Raw genomic sequence first — 18755 nt, 5'->3', positions numbered from 1 at the left:
GCTTGGTATGCAGAGGAATTAACAAAAGATGATTTAAGGAGATGAATGCTACCAAACAAGTGCCAAGTGCTAAGAAAGACATAGAGGAAGCAATGCCAGAAAACATACTGACATTAGACAATCTTGGAAAAGTGTTCTGATTATTCACGACAGCTTCTGATGTCTTTTGTTTTTAATTTTTTAAACCTCTGCAATTATTAGTTTATTAGTATCATCCAGGACTCAGATGTTCAGTACTCCTCTTATTCATCATCATCATCTTCATCTTCGTCTACTTTATCCTCCTCTTCTTCCTCAAACTCTTCATCATCTTCATCTTCCTCCTCTTCCTTCTTTTTCTTGCTCTTTTCAGCTTTAACAACTCCCTCCTTGGCCACATCAGTCTTTCCTTTAGATCGGTATGCAGCAATATCCGTTTCATATTTCTCTTTCAGCTTGGCAGCCTTCTTTTCGTAAGGCTGCTTATCATCCGCAGCAGTGCTGTTCCACCTCTCCAGTTTCTTTGCAACATCACCAATAGACAGGCCAGGATGCGCTCCTTCGATTTTTGGGCGATACTCAAAATAAGAAAAAGGCCAAAAGAGGCCTCTTGGGTGCATTGGGATCCTTGAACTTCTTTTTTGTTTCCCCTTTAGGAGGGATATAAGTTTTCATTTCTCTTTCATAACGGGCCTTGTCATCCTTTGCCATGTCTTCAAATTTTCCTTTCTCTTTAGCAGACATAGTATTCCACCTCTCTGAATGCTTCTTAGAAAACTCTGAAAAGTTGACAGAAGCATCTGGGTGCTTCTTCTTGTGCTCCTCCCGGCAAGTTTGCACAAAGAATGCCTATGTGAAATTTTGCCTCTTGGCTTCCTAGGATCTCCTTTTCCCATGTTTAATTATATTCCTCAGCGAGGCACAGAGTCGCCCAGTGCCCATCTGGCTCTCACTTGCCCGGCTCTGTCTTTATGGAGTTCAATGTACTGCAATGGCTGTTCTGATGTCTTTTAGGATTTCTACTCTATTGGCACTTACACTAAAGCAAACAGTAGAAAAAAGGAATTGATGCAGTTTTCGGAGGAATAGAGAAGATTGCAATGATGATATACTTGTGTAAAATCATACCAAATGTGTCTCCTTCTCTTTCCTCCCCTTTCACTTCCTCCAACTATGCCACACTTCTCTCTCTCCTTCACCTACTCAAGATGGAGACCACAAGGACAGAGACCTTTAGAATGATCCACTTCCCCTCAATGAATGGTAAATATAAGACATAGGTAAATATCAGCCATACTCTTGGCAAGGCTTTTTAGCCAAAAGCAGACTGGTAAGTTTTGAGGAAGCCAAAATTTATACAGGGATTTTCAATTGCACTGAGGTGCAGAGGTATGTGTGTGGGTGTGGGGGAGGGGGTAGTAGGGCAACAAAGAGTCAATGTCAATAGTAGTTTCTCCTTTCTTTGAAATATGTAGCCATTTGAAAAGGAAATCTTTTTTGTTAGCTTTATAACCTGAATGTCTTTCAAATGTAAATATCAAAGGATGTAACATACCAATCCCCAGTTTGAGGGGGATGGAAGGAACTGAGCTTGGGGCTATGTCTTGCTCCAGGCTGTAAAACCATCTCCTTTTTTAATAAAGACATGACAAGTTCCCCTGACCCCCTCCCCCCAAAGATAGTAAAAGTGAGAAAGATGCTTGCTTTGCTCACTGCTAACCAGGGTTAGATTCCCAGCATCTATATGGTCCCGTGAGCACTGCCAGGAGTGATCCCTGAGAGCAGAGTCAGGAGTTACCACCATCTACTGTGACCCCAAAATCAAAAAAAAAAACTTTTCTTTCGTCTTGTAGTAGCCCTTTTAGCCGTTCTTTTAGGTTTGGTTTTGAGTCTATGAAGTTCCTGAGCTGTTGTTTATCTGGGAAATAGTGTACCATTCCTTCGAGTTTGAGTGAGAGTTTAGGATAGAGTATTCTCGATGAGGCATTCATTTCAGTGAGTTTTTTTCACTATATCCCACCATTGCCTTCGGGCTTGAAGAGTTTCCTCTGATAGGTCTACTGTGAATCTAAGGGGTATTCCTTTGTATGTGATTTCCTTCTTTGACCTTGCTGCTTACAGTATTCAGTATTGTGTCTCTATCCATGGCATCGTTCATTCCAACTATGATATATTTTGGAGTGTTTTTGTTAGGGTCTCTTTTAGCTGGCACCCTTTGGGCTCCTTGAATCTGAATGGCTGCATTGTCCAGCTCTGGGAATTTTTCAGCAATGATTTGTTTAACCGTGGCTTTTTCATTAGGATTGTTTCCCTGAGCTTCTGGTACTCCAATGATTCCAATGTTGTTCCTCTTGGAATCATCTCCTAGGACTCTGATTCGCTCTAGAGCTATTTTGAGGTCTCTTGCCATTGTTTGTTGTTGTCTGTTGGCTTGGTGCAGCTGATCTTCCAGCTCACTGATTCTGTCTTCAGCTGTGGTCATTCTACTGTTGAGGGCACAGACTGAGTTTTTTATATTTAAAAAATTTTTTTGTTTATTTATTTATTTATTTATTATTGAATCACCGTGAGAACAGTTAAGTCACAGTCATACAATGATCCAACACCCATCCCTTCACCAGTGCACATTTTCTACCACCAAGAACCCCCGTCTACCGGAAGTTTATTTTAATCCATCAAGAAAAACCTTAAGTGACAATGAGATACATTCCTTTTTACATGAAAGTTACCAAGAAAAATGACATGAAGTTTGGCCCACAGATGACATTTTCCATGGTCAGGTCATGGATGAAACCATTCTAAGATGGGACCCAAATACAGAGAAGCAGCACTCAGTCATACTTCTGGAAAATACTACAATTACTACCAAATTAAAATACCGTTACAAGTAAGTAGAACATAAGCATAAACCAGGGCTGACCTGGGAAAGGCAGAATATTCCACCCTGAAAACTGTTTCACCCTGATTGCCAAGCTTGAGGACCCAATTGTGAGTTTGTTTCCTGTCATATGGAACCCTGAAAGTTTGGACCAACAATGAGACAGATGGTAATATTTTAATTATATTAAGTTAATGAGGGAAAATTAAAAGAAGTTAATGAAGCATTTGTGCCAAATAAGTCAAATTATAATTACTGCACACTTTACAAATGAAAGCTGCAGAAGTATAGAGAAAGACATTGGGAAGTTACTCATTATAAAATCCCTTATACAAGAGTGATGCTCGATCCAAAAGAAACATAATGCAAATAAAATTTACTATTGAGTATATCATCATTTGTCATAGTAAAAGTCATTTTTTGTTGTTGCTGTACAGCTTATGTAAGATCTAAAGGATGAATAATTTTTTCTCCCAATCACAGTTAAATGCACTTACGAAAATAATTTTGAACCATACAGGGGATAATGTTTTAATCAGGAAACTATGCACTGCTTTATTTAAAATCAAATCTAACTGCACTCAGTTTTGCTCTAATGTTCTAATTTTTCCTTTGCCAATCTAAACTTCCCAGGAGTCTTTCACAATTTCAAGGGTATTTTATAGAGCCCAGCTCCTTAAACTGTGGGTCACAACCCCACTATATAACTAAGGGAGGAGGGTCCCACAAATTTAAAAGAATTTATGATTTATTGTCCGTAAAGGTTTTACTTGTATGCCTTATATACCAAGAGTCACATAAATATTTCTTGGGTGAAAAGGGATCATGAGTTGAAAATATTTAAGTCCTGATACAGAGAATAGGCATGAAAGACAGAGATAATTTTCCCCACCTTGGAAGAGATAGCAGGTCTGCTTACTGTCTGGAATGTTACAGATAATATATCCTCCAGAACAAAGGTTATACAGGCTTATTAGACATAAGGAGGAGGGAAAAAAAAACAAAACATGGGTTCTCAAAGTTGCACTGTTGTACAGTCACCCTCTTGTACTTCTTCATGTGACCCACAGGAGTCAGGTGTACATTCAATTGCCACGAATGCCAATTTGCTGACAACTGCAACTGTTGTACAGTCATTTTTGTCTCCAAAGAGACAATAAATGTCTTCTACCAATAACAAAATTTGAGTAGGCTGACTTATTGGAAGTCAGTTAAAAGCCTCAGATATTAAGTAGTTCTATTTGTAAGCCATTTTAATTCATCCATTCATTCATTCGGTTTGTTTATTAGTTTCGAAGCCATACCACCGGGATTCAGGGATGGGTTTTTTCATGGCTCTATGCACAAGGGTCACTCCTGGTAGAGTTCTGGGGATCAAATGTGGTGCTGAGGATCGAACCCAGGTCGGCCACATGCAAAGCAAGCACCCTACCCACTGTACTATTGTTTCAGCCACAATTCATTAATTTTCTAATGATTATTTTGTTATTGTAGATTGGGTAAAATGGTTAAGATAGTATTAGCGTTTACGGTACTGATGTATAAAGATATTGTATATCTCACCACCACAAAAGTGGCCAAGACCATTCATCACTGGCCCCATGTGACATCTAGTCTGCCTCTTCTTCCTCTCCCCTCACATTTCCCTCAACCCCTATTAAGTTTAAATCATAAGTTTCTGAGAACTAAGACTACTACCAATGATAATCTCTATCTACACTGATTCCACTTAGCTTTTCATAATTCTCAATTATTTTCTTCTTTCTCCAAAAGGCAACAATTCTAGTTCCAGTTTGTCCAATAAATCCAAAGAAATGGAAGTGTTTCTCAAAATAAGATCTAAAAAGGACTAGCAGTATTGAAATTATGAAAGAAATATATATTCTCAGATCCCACTGAGTAATAAACTCTATAGCAAAGTCCAACAAGCAATCTGTATTTTAATCCCTCCAAATGAGTTTGACATAGACAAAAGAGTAAGAACCAGTGAGTGTTTGAAAGGTCACTACTGTCTTTTTTTTCATTGGTGCTATGAGAACTGTTATAGTCAGTAAGTGATTGGCTATAAAGAAAAATCAATATGTTTATACACTTATATTTCCCTCCTCCTCCCAAAGTGAGATAAGTTACACTGTTATACATTTCCACAAATTGCTTATTACAGGAAAATAATTTTTCTATCTACTTCTGCATTAGAAGAAATGTGACAGTGTCAAAGACTGAAAATTGATTCAATTACATTTATCTTTGGAGGAAGAGAGGAATCTACTTATAATTTTCCATAAGTCCATTTTCACAGTTTTGATTTTTAAATTCTATTACAGTGCCACTTATGATGCCATTCTTGAAAGAAATGTTGCAATCAAGAAGCTAAGTCAACCATTTCAGAATCAGACTCATGCTAAGCGGGCTTACAGAGAACTAGTTCTTATGAAATGTGTTAATCACAAAAATGTAAGTGAGCATTTAAAAATATGTAACCATATATAAAGTCAAGATTTATGAATACAGGATTATAAAAAATAATTTATAAAGCATAAAATATAGAATACTTTGCTTTATAATTTTTTTATAGTTTGAAAACAAATCTTTTTTTTTTTATTGAATTACCATAAGAACAGTTACAAAGCTTTCAGGTTTAAGTCTCGGTCATACAGTGATCAAACACCCACTCCTTCACCAGTGCATTTTCCACCACCAAAAGACCCCATCCCACCCCTCACCCTGCCTGTGTGGCAGATGATTTCCTCTCTTTCTACTTTGATTACATTCAATTTTTTGACAGAAGACCCACCATTATTAAGTAAAAATTCCCCCCAACAATCAGACATGCCGAAAAAGCATCAATAGATAATTTGTTTTCTATTGCTGATAATCGGGTTTGAGCGATAGCACAGTGGTAAGGCATTTGTCTTGCGCATGGCCAACCCAGGTTCGATTCCTATGCCTCTCTCAGAGAGCCTGGCAAGCTACCTAGAGTATCTCGCCCGCACGGCAAAGCCTGGCAAGATCCCTGTGACATATTTGATATGCCAAAAACAGTAACAACAAGTCTCACAATTTGTTGTGAGACATTACTGGTGCCCGCTGGAGCAAATCGATGAACAATGAGGAGGACAGTGCTACAGTGCAGTGCTACTTCTGCATTAAGTATGACACAATATATTATTTTAATATTTATAAAGAAGTCATTTTTTAAATAGCTAGTATGTCTGCTATTTATTTATTAATTTTTATTAGTGAAACACCATGAGGTACAGTTGTAGACTTACAAATTTTTATGCTTGGGTTTCAGTTATAAGGAAGTCAATTTTTATACAATTCTGTAGGTAGAAAAAGGGAAGGGTAATTTTAAAAGCAGTTACAAGTTTATGTTCATTGTCTTCACTTCTATACTAAAATTTTAAAGTGTAGCTAAGAGTCTGGTTACAACATAGCATTTCTGTGAACATTTCATACTTTGCTTTCAAAACCTCCTGACCTATTTTGCACTTGGAATAGATCTTTTACCCTTGCCTGCCCTGCAAATCAGTTCACTGAACTTTGCAAAACTAACTGCTGATGTACTTTTAATATTACACACCTATTAGGACATATATAAATTTAATTGTTAATATTACCCATAATTTTATTAGGTAAAATGCTTTAACTCTTGGGAAGATGTCAAGCTATTGCTGATAGGAAAACATTCTTTTGAGTTTCTATTTTATTTGTTTGAAAGCTCAAATATTATTATTGGCAACAAATGCCTTGAGCCTTTTCCTATAAACCAACGCTGCAAAACCATCAAGTCAGACTATCCATGACGGTCTACCAGTTGTTGTCTCAAATAATGCTAATTCTCTATGCTCAGGAGAGACCCCTGGTGATGCTCAGAGGACACATATGCTCCTGGATCTGAACCGTATTTTGGCCACCTCAGCTGCATATGAGATGCCTAAACTCCAGTACTCCTCCCCTGACCATTTAAGTACCAGCTGGCTGGACGAAGAATGAGCAACACTGAACATAAAACGCTGGAAATTTCCCTATCCTAGCCGGTAGGTGGTAGGTTGGGGCTAACATAAAATTAATGTCATTCTTGGAGCCCTCACTATTAGTATGCACACAAGGGTTTCTAAGTACAGAAAGATGTTAATTATATTTTTCCACAAATACTTTCCCACATCATCTATTTTCACATATCTCTACACTCTCTTCCATAAAGCTTTCCCTGAGGAATTATCACTTTTACTTGGCTAACAGTTCATTTTTAACATTGCAAGCTCATATTATTCTCTTACATATTTTTAACAGCAATGTGATTCATATACAACCGTTCCTTTTTTTTCTTTCATTCATTCAGTGTGACACAATGAATTTTCACATGTGCCCTCAATTTTTAATTTGGATTCTGGTTCAGGCAGTGGAAACAGTTTAAACAAGATAGGCAGAATGTCATCTCCCTTTCAAACAGCAGTTCAAGGGCAACAAACACAGGGGCTCACAGTCAGTGTGATGATAGAAGTTCAAAGGTCTTCTTTTCCTTTTTCCATTTTCTTTTTTCTCTCCTCTCTAAGCCCACCACCCCCTATCTTTGCTCTGCCAGTTATGTAACTAAGGACCTCACACAAGCAAGGCTGACACTCTACCAGTGACTCACAGCCCTACCCATGTAAGAAGGCTAAGAAAAGTATAGTTTGTTTTCAACAAAAATACACAAGACATGTTTACAAAAAGGATCCTTTTTCGGATTTCCCCTTAAGACATGTAGTTTTGGACAGATACTTCCTGATCACATCAATATGGAAGACTTCCACGAAGGAAAATTTACCCCAGCATGCTGATATGTAGTCAAAATTTAATGAATTGCATCACTGACAATTTATATTCTTCAGAGAACTACTTTTCTAAAATGTTTGCCAATTCTTTAATGCAGTCTTCTCTTTATGGTACCCTAAGAATTCTATGATTTAGCTATGATTCAGACTGGTGCTTCAAAAAGGGCTCACATTGCTACTCTGGGAGGTGCAGTAGAAACCTCAGTGCAAATGGGGTGCTTTGAGTTTGTTTCTTAAAGAAGGTTAATTTCAAGAAGAAAACTGAGTTGTTCTTTTTTTAATTTTTCTAAAAAGGAAGGAGTACAACAAATAAGTTAGGGGATCTCTGATGTAGGTCCAACTGCCTATCACTCTAGTCTCTTTTATATAATTCTAACCACTCTATTTTTTACTTTCTCCAAAATCATCTACATAAGCCATACAGTCAGAATTTTACCATCTCTGATCAAAGACTATACAGGGAATCAAGTCAAAGTTGAGTTAGTACCAGGCTGTAATGGCAGAATGCTGTGTCAACATCTAGGGAAGCAGTCAGAGGAATCAACCATTTCATAATTTTATCACTCAGAAAACACATATGGAGAACCCACTGTGTTCAGCAACACTCTGCTGAAACTGAGTGAGAGTAAGAACTGTGGTCCCAGTTCCACAAGAGGGAGGAACATCTGGCAGGAAACACCTCAGACAGCATTTCAGATTCAGGAAAGACTATGAAGGAAGTAATTAAGACACTCCGGTCAGTGTACTTAAAATATCAACATCTGCTAATGTTATCCGAACAAGTTAAGGTACCCCGCAACTTATCAGAAGAACTAAATAAATAAAAAGACAGAAAATGACATTAAAATATTATAGAAAAAGTAACAGAACTAGAGTCTTAGTAAAAAGTATTCATTGACCCACTAACATCTGAAATACTCTTAAATCATTCCCTTAGGAAGAGGAAGAACAATAACAAGGTTTTTGAGAACTGCATCACGTCTAGAAAGGTGTCACAGAGAAATATAAATTATTTAACAAAGGCTAGGTGAAGGAAAGATTTTATTTTGGTTTAATTTGGGGGCCACATCTGTGGTACTGAGGGTGTATTCCTGGTTCTGGGCTCAGGAATCATTCCCGGTGGGGACTATATTAAATGCCAGGATCAAACCCTGGTCAGCCATGCCCAAGGCAAATGCCCAACCCACTGTACTACTGCTCTGACCCCAAGGAAAGATGTTTAATGAATAGAAAAAAATAGGGTAAAATAAGATGTTTAATAAACAGCCGAAGAACCGCCATGTGAGAGACAAGTAACACTGAGTGACATCAAAGAAGGTAAAGATCAGTAACAATTTACAAGGGAGCATAGTCGACTCAGTAATAATCTATTTGCTCGAGCGGGCCCAGTAACGTCTCCATTGGAGACTTTGTTGTTACTGTGTCTGGCATATCGAATACTCTCGGTAGCTTGCCGGGCTCTCCGAGAGGGGCGGAGGAATCGAACTCGGGTCGGCCATGTTGGCCGCGTGTAAGGCGAACGCCCTACCCGCTGTGCTATCGCTCTATTAATATTAATAAATTAATACCAAAATCTATAAAACATCGTCTGTCAGAGGATTATTGTCCTTCATGCCACCAAGTCTTCTATTGTAAGAGTCAAGAGTTTCACCAGAAGTTATTTGATATCATTAAGACATAAATTTAAAATGGGATGACTCTCTAATTGCCATATTTAGAAATACTGCATTGTATGTTTATGTTTTGATAAGAGAACAGAGCTCAGGTTAGGTGTTCACAGCACAATAAAAGAGACTGAATATTATGAAAAGAAGAAATAAAGACAAGAGGAAGTAGAAAGGAGAAATGGAAGGAGAAAAGGAAGGAAGGAAAGAAAGAAATGAGACAAAACAGAATCCTAGATTGCTGAACATCATCTCAATTTACTTATGGTATGCAAATTAGTGCATTTGTATTAAGATGCAGATTTGATATATATAACAACCATAGTGAGCTCATATATTCTACTCATAGCTAGTTTCTTCATGGGGTCAGAGTTCCATCAAAATAAAATAGGCTACGAGAATAAAATGTTTAAGGTTTAAAATAGGCTAAACAAAACTAAATAAATCAATAAAAAGTTAAAGATAGACCAAATGCAAGAAATTAATAAGGCATAAGAACTAACACCAGAGGAAAAACACAAGTTCTATAAACATAAAAAGTTAATTTACTAATCATTAAAAAGGTAATTATGCATATTTAGCCAAACGAGTATGGTTATTGCTAAGAAATGGTGTGGGAGCTGTAGTAACTCATACACAGTTACTGAGAATAGCATCACTACAACCTCTCAGAGGGCAGCAGATATTCTATTTTGGAAGCCTTAAAAATAGACTATACAAAATACTATGATCCTTTTAAGAAATTTGCTTAAATATATTTTGCACATTTTGACAATAGGAAAAATACAGTTAACTGAAATGTTCAAGTACAAGGAGTTCTTTCAACTAATTATGAGATAGTCATGTGACTATTTTATAAGCATTAAGAATGTAATAGATCTACAGGAGTCACTGTAGAAAATGTACAGGGTATATTATGTAAAAAAAAAATCAGACCATGAAAGTGCGTAAATAGATCAAATACTTTTTATTGATTATATACACACAATCAGAATCTGAAAAAATATAGATCAAACTACAGTTATTCTTTCAAGTAAGAATCATGAGTTTCCATTTTCTAATTTATGTGTTTTTTTTATAAATTCACGTTACAAATCATGTATCACTTTATATTAAAATAAACTAACCATAAATTTAAATAACAATAATATATCTATCAGATGTAAAACATTAAAAGATAAAAAACATCAAAATAAATTTAATAAAAATGCAGTGCTAAAATCACTAACTTTTTAAAAAATACACATATTTTAAAATAAAAATATTTGCCGAAAAATTAAACATATTTTGTTACATTGAAAACATTATCACAAAACATTATAGTAGTAAAGTATATAAGACTATAATTCTGGAAGTTATAAACTAGTGAAATCTTTTTTGCCATTGGACTAGCCCATGTTCACTCTTGAATATGTATCTCTTTCTCTCCCCTAACATAAAAGTAAATTTTTCCTAATAAAACTATTTGCTTCACATACTAAAAAATTTTAATCTAGTAAGGTTCACATGCACAAGTAAAAGAATGAACTGAAATCTTGTCATACACCATAAACAAAAATTAACTTACAATGAATCAAAAGACAAATATAAAGGGCAAAACTATAAAACTCTTAAAATAATTAACACACCAGAAGAAATCTCTGTACCACTGAATTTCACAACTACTTATTGGCCAATAGAAGCACAAAAAACTAAAGAAAAAAATGACAAACTGTACTTATCAGAGTAATTTATGTATCAGAAAACACTAAAAAGAAAATGAAAAGGCTATCCAAAGATATGAAAAAACTAGTTCAGAGTTGTATAACTGATAAGGAATTACTAGCAAGACTATTTAAGAAATTACTGAAAAGAAACAACAGAACAAAATGAACAAATGACTTACTACTTATCAGGGAAATAAATCAAAACGTTCATGAGATACAACCTCAGATCTATTAAAATAGCTATCAAAATTAAATTACAAACGTGAAGAATGTTGAAAACTGTAATTGTTGTGAATTACTGGTAGGAAAGAAAATGATGTTGCCACCATGGGAAAAAAATGGTATGTACACATTTTCTTTAAAAAAAATAAAAGAAATACCATTCAAACCCACAATTCTGCACTTAGGTACATATCCAAAAAAGTGAAAATTGAGTCCCAAATGCATATTTATACACCCAGGTTCACACAATATCATTTGCAGTAACTAAAAGGTGAAATGCCTATGAGTGAATGCAAAGAATATTATTCAGCTCTAAAGAGGGAGAAAATCAGACACAAATACAGATGAACCTTGAAAAACAAAAGCTAAATGCCATGAACTAGACACAAAAGACAATACTGTATAACTCAACTCTCAGGAGATACACAAAACAGTCAGATTCATTGAGTTAGAAAGCAGGATAGTGATTTCCAGGTAGATGTAGAAATGGAGAATTGAAAATATATTTAATAGGTACAGCGTCTGGAGCAATAGCACAGTGGGTAAGGCGTTTGCCTTGCACGCGGCAGACCCGGTCAGCCCAGGTTCGATTCCTATGCCCCTCTCGGAGAGCCCGGAAAGCCACCAAGAGTATCTCGCCTGCAAGGCAAAGCCTGGCAGCCTACCCATGACGGATTCTATATGCCAAACACAGTAACAACAAGTCTCACAATGGAGGCATTACTGGGCCCACTCAAGTAAATCGATGAACAACGGAAGGACAGTGCAGTGCTACAGTGCAGGTACAATGTCAGTCTGGAATACTGAGAAGTTCCAAATATGGGTAGCAGTGATGGTCGACAAATAATGTGACTTATTTTTTTTATGCCACTGAACTGTCTATTCAGAACTTGTGAAATGATTAACTTCATATTATGCAGATTTCTTTTTATACACATTTGGTATAAAAATTTAAAGTGTACCTGTTGTTCTACTTGAGATTGTTGTATACATAGGAGCTGGTTTTAATAAATTTCACAGTAATATTTTCCAGAAGCAACCACATTAATGAAAAGGAGTTAAATCGCTAGATATTTCTAGAGCTCCTCATGTGAACATGCTCATATATATTTTTCTGATAAGACAGTTTCTAGAGATGTAGAGGAGGTTCTATATCAGTTCTGTGATTCCAAACTAAAGAATGCATGCAAGCCCATGGGGAAAATAAGAGATATTCATGAGAGCATTTTTCTATTGCTAGAATGGTTGGCTGCATTAATGTGAAATCCATGTCTACTATCAGTGAAGCTATGCCTTACGCTATGGACAACTGGATAATGCCCATATAGATAAATTGGCTGGTTAAAAAAATAGGGAGATTAAAAGGATCAATTCTGAATCTGGAACATAACCCCATTTCCCACATAAAGACAAACACCTTTTTGTATGGCTCTAACGTCCCTCCACCCTCCCCAGAAAGAATCTACTGTATAAATGGAGAAAAAGACTATCTTTATCATTTGGAAATTTCAGGGAAGCTGAATACCATTTTTATTAATATTCTAAGAGCTACATCTCTTGCAATTACAAGTTAGCACATGAAGTATCAGACATATGTAATTATTTATAGCTGTGGCCTAATATTTATATAATAAAAAATAGAATTTTAATTATTTTCTTGTATTTCTCCAATATATCATAAAACTATTTTTATAATAGTACCAGTATTACTATTTTATATATGCAGTGCTGATACACCATACAAATCCATTGTCTCTAGTAATGCATTACTGATACTATGAATGACAATTTCCATAGGATGAGAAGGACTTTCTCTCATTCCTTCCAACCATACAAATGCAGTGGTCTCGGGAAGACATCCACTAGAGACTACATTAGCTGAAAAGTTATATCCCAAGTTTCTTTTCTAGTCTAAGTCTACAAGCTCCATAGCAATGGAAGAAGAAATGAAAATAACTTTGCTAAGTACATGTATTATTCTATCAAAATAATTTATTATCAAAACTCATAACTTAAGGAGACTAATATGTAGCTCAGAAGAAACAAAATTAAAATGAAAATTCAATGTAAGGCCCTGTAACAACAGTCTTTCTACCCGAGTGATTTTAGAGAAGAAATGCAAAACAGTCCTTATGCTAATTTGTTTACAAGAAGAAAGAATCTATTCTGCAGAAAGAAAAAAAAATATTTGGAAGTTCTGGTTTCCTCAATGAGAACCTTCCAGAAGTTTACATTTCTATGATTACTCATATCACAATTACTAATTTCTACATATGGTTCTCATTCAAGAATATGAGTTTCCCTACAGCAAGGAGTGCTTATCTGTATTCTTACAAGATCAGTGCATATAGAATTCCAGGTGAACAAGGAAAATTCTGTCTGTTCTTGTTAATGCATAAAATAACTACGTTTGTAACTTTTACTGTATAATATGTACGTTGCTAAGCATTTTGCATTATTTTAATCACTCAAAATAAGCAGTTTTCTGTTAATGTTACAAAAGATAAAACAAAACTTTAAAAAGATTAAACGAAATACTCAAGGTCATGTCAACTCTAAGCAGATCTGCAGCAGTCAATGGTTTGTATATTAACCTTCTTTTATCTTTAATTCAATAGAATACAACCGAATGGTCTTCAAATGGGATGATGCTGAACAAAAGGTATGGCAAACATTATGAAAATATTTATTTGAATATTTTTATTATTTATAAGATTTATTTCAAAATTCAAAACAGGTTAGGGATTAGAGTTCCAATTTTTTTTGAAAACTAATATGGCATGCTTAATTACAATCTAATTTTTAAAAAGTATGATGTAAAGAAATTGGTTATAGAAAAAAACTAGCTAAGAAAATTCATAATAAAATATTTAAAGAAAATTAGAAATTGAGATCCCATTTGACCCAGCAATACCACTCCTGGGAATATATCCCAGAGAGGCAAAAATGTATAGTCGAAGTGACATCTGCACTTGTTTCTTCATTGCAGCACTCTTTACAATAGCCAGAAACTGGAAGAAACCTGAATGCCCAAGAACAGATGACTGGTTAAAGAAACTTTGGTACATCTACACAATGGAGTACTATGTAGCTCTTAGAAAAGATGAAGTCATGAACTTTACATACAAGTGGTACAATATGGAAAGTATCATGCTAAGCGAAATGAGTCAGAAAGAGAGGGATAGACATAGAAAGATTGCATTCATCTGGGGGATATAAAGTAACAAAGTATGAGATTAATACCCAAGAATAGCTGAGATCAGCACCAGGAGGATTACTCCATAACTTAGAGGCTAGCCGGGTATCCTAGAGGAAAGGGCAGTTCAGATAGAGAAGGGAGCACCAAATAAAGGATGTTTGGAGGATCCTCCCAGGAGGGGAGATGCATGTCGAAAGTAGACTATGGACTGAACATGTTTGCCACTCAATGCCTCTTTTGCAGACCACAACACCCAAAAGGAGAGAGAGAACACAGGGGATTGCCCTGCCACAGAGACAGGGGGGATGGGGGGATGGGGGTGGGAGGGATATTATCCATGGTGGTGGAAAATGGGCACTGGTGGAGGGATGGGTATCTGATCATTGTATAATTGAAACCAAAGCACAAAAAATTGTAAATCTACAACTTAAAAAAAAATAAAATAAAATAAAGGGAAAAAAATATTTAAAGAAAATAATAAATCCTTGCCACATTCAATTTCACAGGAAACAGTGCTTAGCCAAAACTTGGAAAGTAAACAGAAAAATAAAGATGCTACCAAATATAATTTATCAAGCACTTGTGCCATTTAAATTACTGAAACAGCAAGGAAAGTGTAATATTTTACAAAAAACTATGAAGTAGTTTTTTTTTTCCTACACGGACAATATCACACTAAATTGCAGTCACTTTTCCATTAGCAGATTCATGATGGAATGTTAACTGCACTATAAATGACAGGAAGAGAAAGAATAAGAGTGGCTCTAATGCCAGGTGAGATCTGAGGTAAGATTTGTGAAAAGAAAATCACTAAGGGAGAAAGGACTTGTAGAGGTCATCAATGGTCTCTGTTAGCCTTCAGGAGCATTATAAGAGTACACCATTAGTATGAGATCAAAATCTGTTATTTTTAGAGACTTTAGAAGAGAGGGAAAATAATCCAACTTCCTCTAAAAAGTCATTCCAGAGAGGAACAATATTTAGAATCATAAAATTCCTATTTATACTCAATATAAATCCTGAACAGCCCAGCTTAAATCCACTTCCTTTTGTCTGATCTTTGTGGAAAGTACAAAAATGGTTGGCCATTAAGATAGATCCTTACATCTAAAGTCTCTAGCTTTCTCTTTTTTTGAGAGACAAATATATTTTCCTTAGCTTTATCTCAAGGGCTTTATTTTCTAACTTATTACTCTTCTGGTGCCTTTCTATTTCTCTTTAAAAAGTCAAGTGAGGAAGTAGATGGCAATTTAATGCTCTGAAATTTTAACCAGCTATTTGGAAGCCATCATTCTTGCTTCTACAGTTGCTTGTTTCTTTGTAAAAATCAACAAAAAAGCTGAGAAAGCATAAAAATGTTAGAGAAGAAATGGACAAATGCTCCACAGCAAAGGGAGTGGGAAAATCATGATAGACAAGAATGAATTTCTCAATGATCTAAAAATAATTCACTGAAAAGGTAAATTCTAAGCACCTAAAAAATAAGGTAATGACATGAAGAAATAAAAAGATCAATTCTTTTGCATTCTGATTACTAGACACAGACAAGACATAATTGTAAAGTAAGTGTAAGTTCAGTAAGACTTTAGGAGTATCTCTCATGATACTCCAGATTCCAAGCAAGACTCTGATCTATCAAAGTGAGTTTGCGTCTGCTTCTATATATAAGATGCTGATTAATGAATTAGTACCAGTTCACAAACAATTCAGTACAAAATTCATAAAGGAAAACCAGTTTTATAAATATCCCCAAACTGAGCAATAATGAATAGAACCAATTCTACTCATATAATCCTAAAATAAATAAAAAGCAGTAAATTTAAACTTAAATGCTCGGGGCCGGAGTGATAGCACAGCCGGTAGGGCGTTTGCCTTGCATGCGGCCAACCCGGGTTCGATCCCCAGCATCCCATATGGTCCCCCAAGCACCACCAGGAGTAATTTCTGAGTGCAAAGCCAGGAGTAGCCCTTGAGCATTGCTGGGCGTGACCCCAAAAGCAAAATAAATAAATAAATAAAAAATGAAAAAAAAAACTTAAATGCCCAATTTCTCTAATATGCGTCACAAGTTGGAACTACTTAAATAATGTAATTAGTAAGAGATTAAGTAACAAATGTCTGTTGAATATAATTCAAGCACCAACAGTGAGCAGCAGAGATAATACAGGAATTAAAGTGCTTGCCCTGTCTGTATGAGGCGACACCAGTTTCGGTCTGATGAAAAGCACAAGGTTGCCCAAGCACGGCCATGGGTCACTCTTAGGCATATTGTCAGGAATATCCCTGGGTACTGCTGGATGTGGCTCCACAGTCCAAAATAAACAATGAACTGCCAACATTGAACACTTTGCTTTAAACAATTCATAGAACTAGAGGGCAGGGAGAGATCATGGAAAGTCTAAGTAATCATTATTGCTCAAAGAGAGGTTTGGAAATAGGTATAGGCCCACCCACAGAAGGGCTACTGACATGCTGAGATATTTGGGGGTAAAGGTGATTACCAAACTAAAATGATCTAACCTAGGTAAAAGATTTGAGGGATTCTGATATAGGACCCTATTATACTTCACTAAAAGCTAAATTTCTTACAGACATTATAGAACTGATACAGGGTTACTAATAGATGCAAGTGGATACAAGGTCCACAGAGACAATTGCAGACTAGATGAGTCAGCTTCCTTGGGAGGTCTTAGCTAGTCAATTCTAAGGTTGACTTCTTGGTCAGCACTTGGCCAAGCCAGTACTTGGCCATGTTCCTTGAAACAAAGTCGGCTTTGGAAAACTTTAATATAAAGATTTTGTGTGGGGATAAGGAGTAAGATTTATAGCAGACCACAAGTACAAAATCCCTAACAACATCACCCACATAAACTATTCTTCCTCTCCCTGTTTCTCTTTACTGAAATCCACCCAACTCTCTTCAATCTCATGGTGCCTCAAAACCCATTCAGCATAACCAGCATAACACCAAACTTGACTTCATGTGGTTGACAAAGAACCACTTATAATTTCTGCCATCTTCGACATCTCTCTCTGTCTCAACTTCAAGGAGCCATTTGCCAGCTTTATTAAATCCATAATAGGTATGTCTTCACGTGGAGATACTTCCTTCCTGAAGAAGTAAGTCCAGAGAGAAAAAACTCTTTGAAACATAGAATCTGAAAAGAAAATTCAGCTGTCTGGTTTGTATGCTGTCAATATTTGGAAGATGGAGCACAGTTTTTCCCTTGATTCTTATATTACCTTAGCATCACAGGAGTATGTGTCTGACTGAGAACAGTATCTGTTTCCTATTCTATAAGAATAGTAATCATAAAGGCTTTCTCAGCAACTTGCAGTACATAAGAAAGCATTTTTTAAGAGTCAAACTACCTAGTATATACTCCAAATAGCTGTTCATAAAATACACTGAAATGTATATATCCCCTGGGTATTGCCTGACACACAGGAAACAACATATCTACTAATAAAATAATTGAGCACCTTACTAGGGACTTTCCATAACGAATTCCATGATACAGCAGAAATGTGCAGGGATAATTTTACCTTTTTGTAATGGAAAGATAAAGGAGCACCTGGATTCAAAATCACTTAAGTCAGTGATTTCGAGTATTTTATTTATTTTTTATTAAGGCACCATGATTTACAAAGTTATTCATATTTATTTCAAGAATGCAGTGTTCCAACACCAATCCCATCACCAATGCCCCAGCCTCCTTGACGTACACATTTTTAGGTAAGGATGTTGTAGCTGGGATCTCTTGCTTCCTGTTTTGTTGGTTCTGTGGTCCAGATTATATAGCTGTACTTCTGTGCTACACTACCAAAGTGTCCAAGTCTACTCGCCTCTGTCCCTATTACCTGTAATGTGCTTCTTCTCACTCCCCACCTTGCTTTCTTTCCTTTCCTGTCCTTCTAAGTTCTACAGTCTAGGCCAGACTGATGTAGGCACACCCACTCACCTCGCCACCTTTAACATTTCCTTGTCCTGTAATTATACACACACACACACACACACACACACACACACACAACACACACACAGGTAAGTAACATCATCTGGTTATTTGTCTTTCTTCTTCTGAAAGAGTATGTCAGACTGTGGAACTGACCCCTTAGAAACAAAGACCTCATTTAACAAAGAATAATATTATCGACTACTTTGTGTTTTAAAATTTAATAACCCAAAGAGTTTATATTACAGGACCATAATGCACTTTAAACACATATCACATTTAAGGAATTTTTTCTTTGTACAAATATAATTAGAACATTTCACTAGCATGC

General features: G+C 36.0%; 1 protein-coding gene and 1 pseudogene across 1 annotated transcript in view; both read right to left on the bottom strand.

Moving 5' to 3' along the window:
* GNAI1 (G protein subunit alpha i1) overlaps positions 1–18755 on the bottom strand; it is an 80472-nt gene that overhangs the window by 38936 nt on the left and 22781 nt on the right. The window lies entirely within an intron of this gene.
* Positions 243–875, bottom strand: LOC130027450 (high mobility group protein B1-like; annotated as a pseudogene).

This window comes from Sorex fumeus, unplaced genomic scaffold, assembly GCF_029834395.1.
Source record: "Sorex fumeus unplaced genomic scaffold, SorFum_2.1 ptg000037l, whole genome shotgun sequence".
Lineage (NCBI taxonomy): Eukaryota > Metazoa > Chordata > Mammalia > Eulipotyphla > Soricidae > Sorex > Sorex fumeus.
Note: the sequence above shows the minus strand (reverse complement) of the source record. Positions and strands in the feature narration are given on the sequence as shown.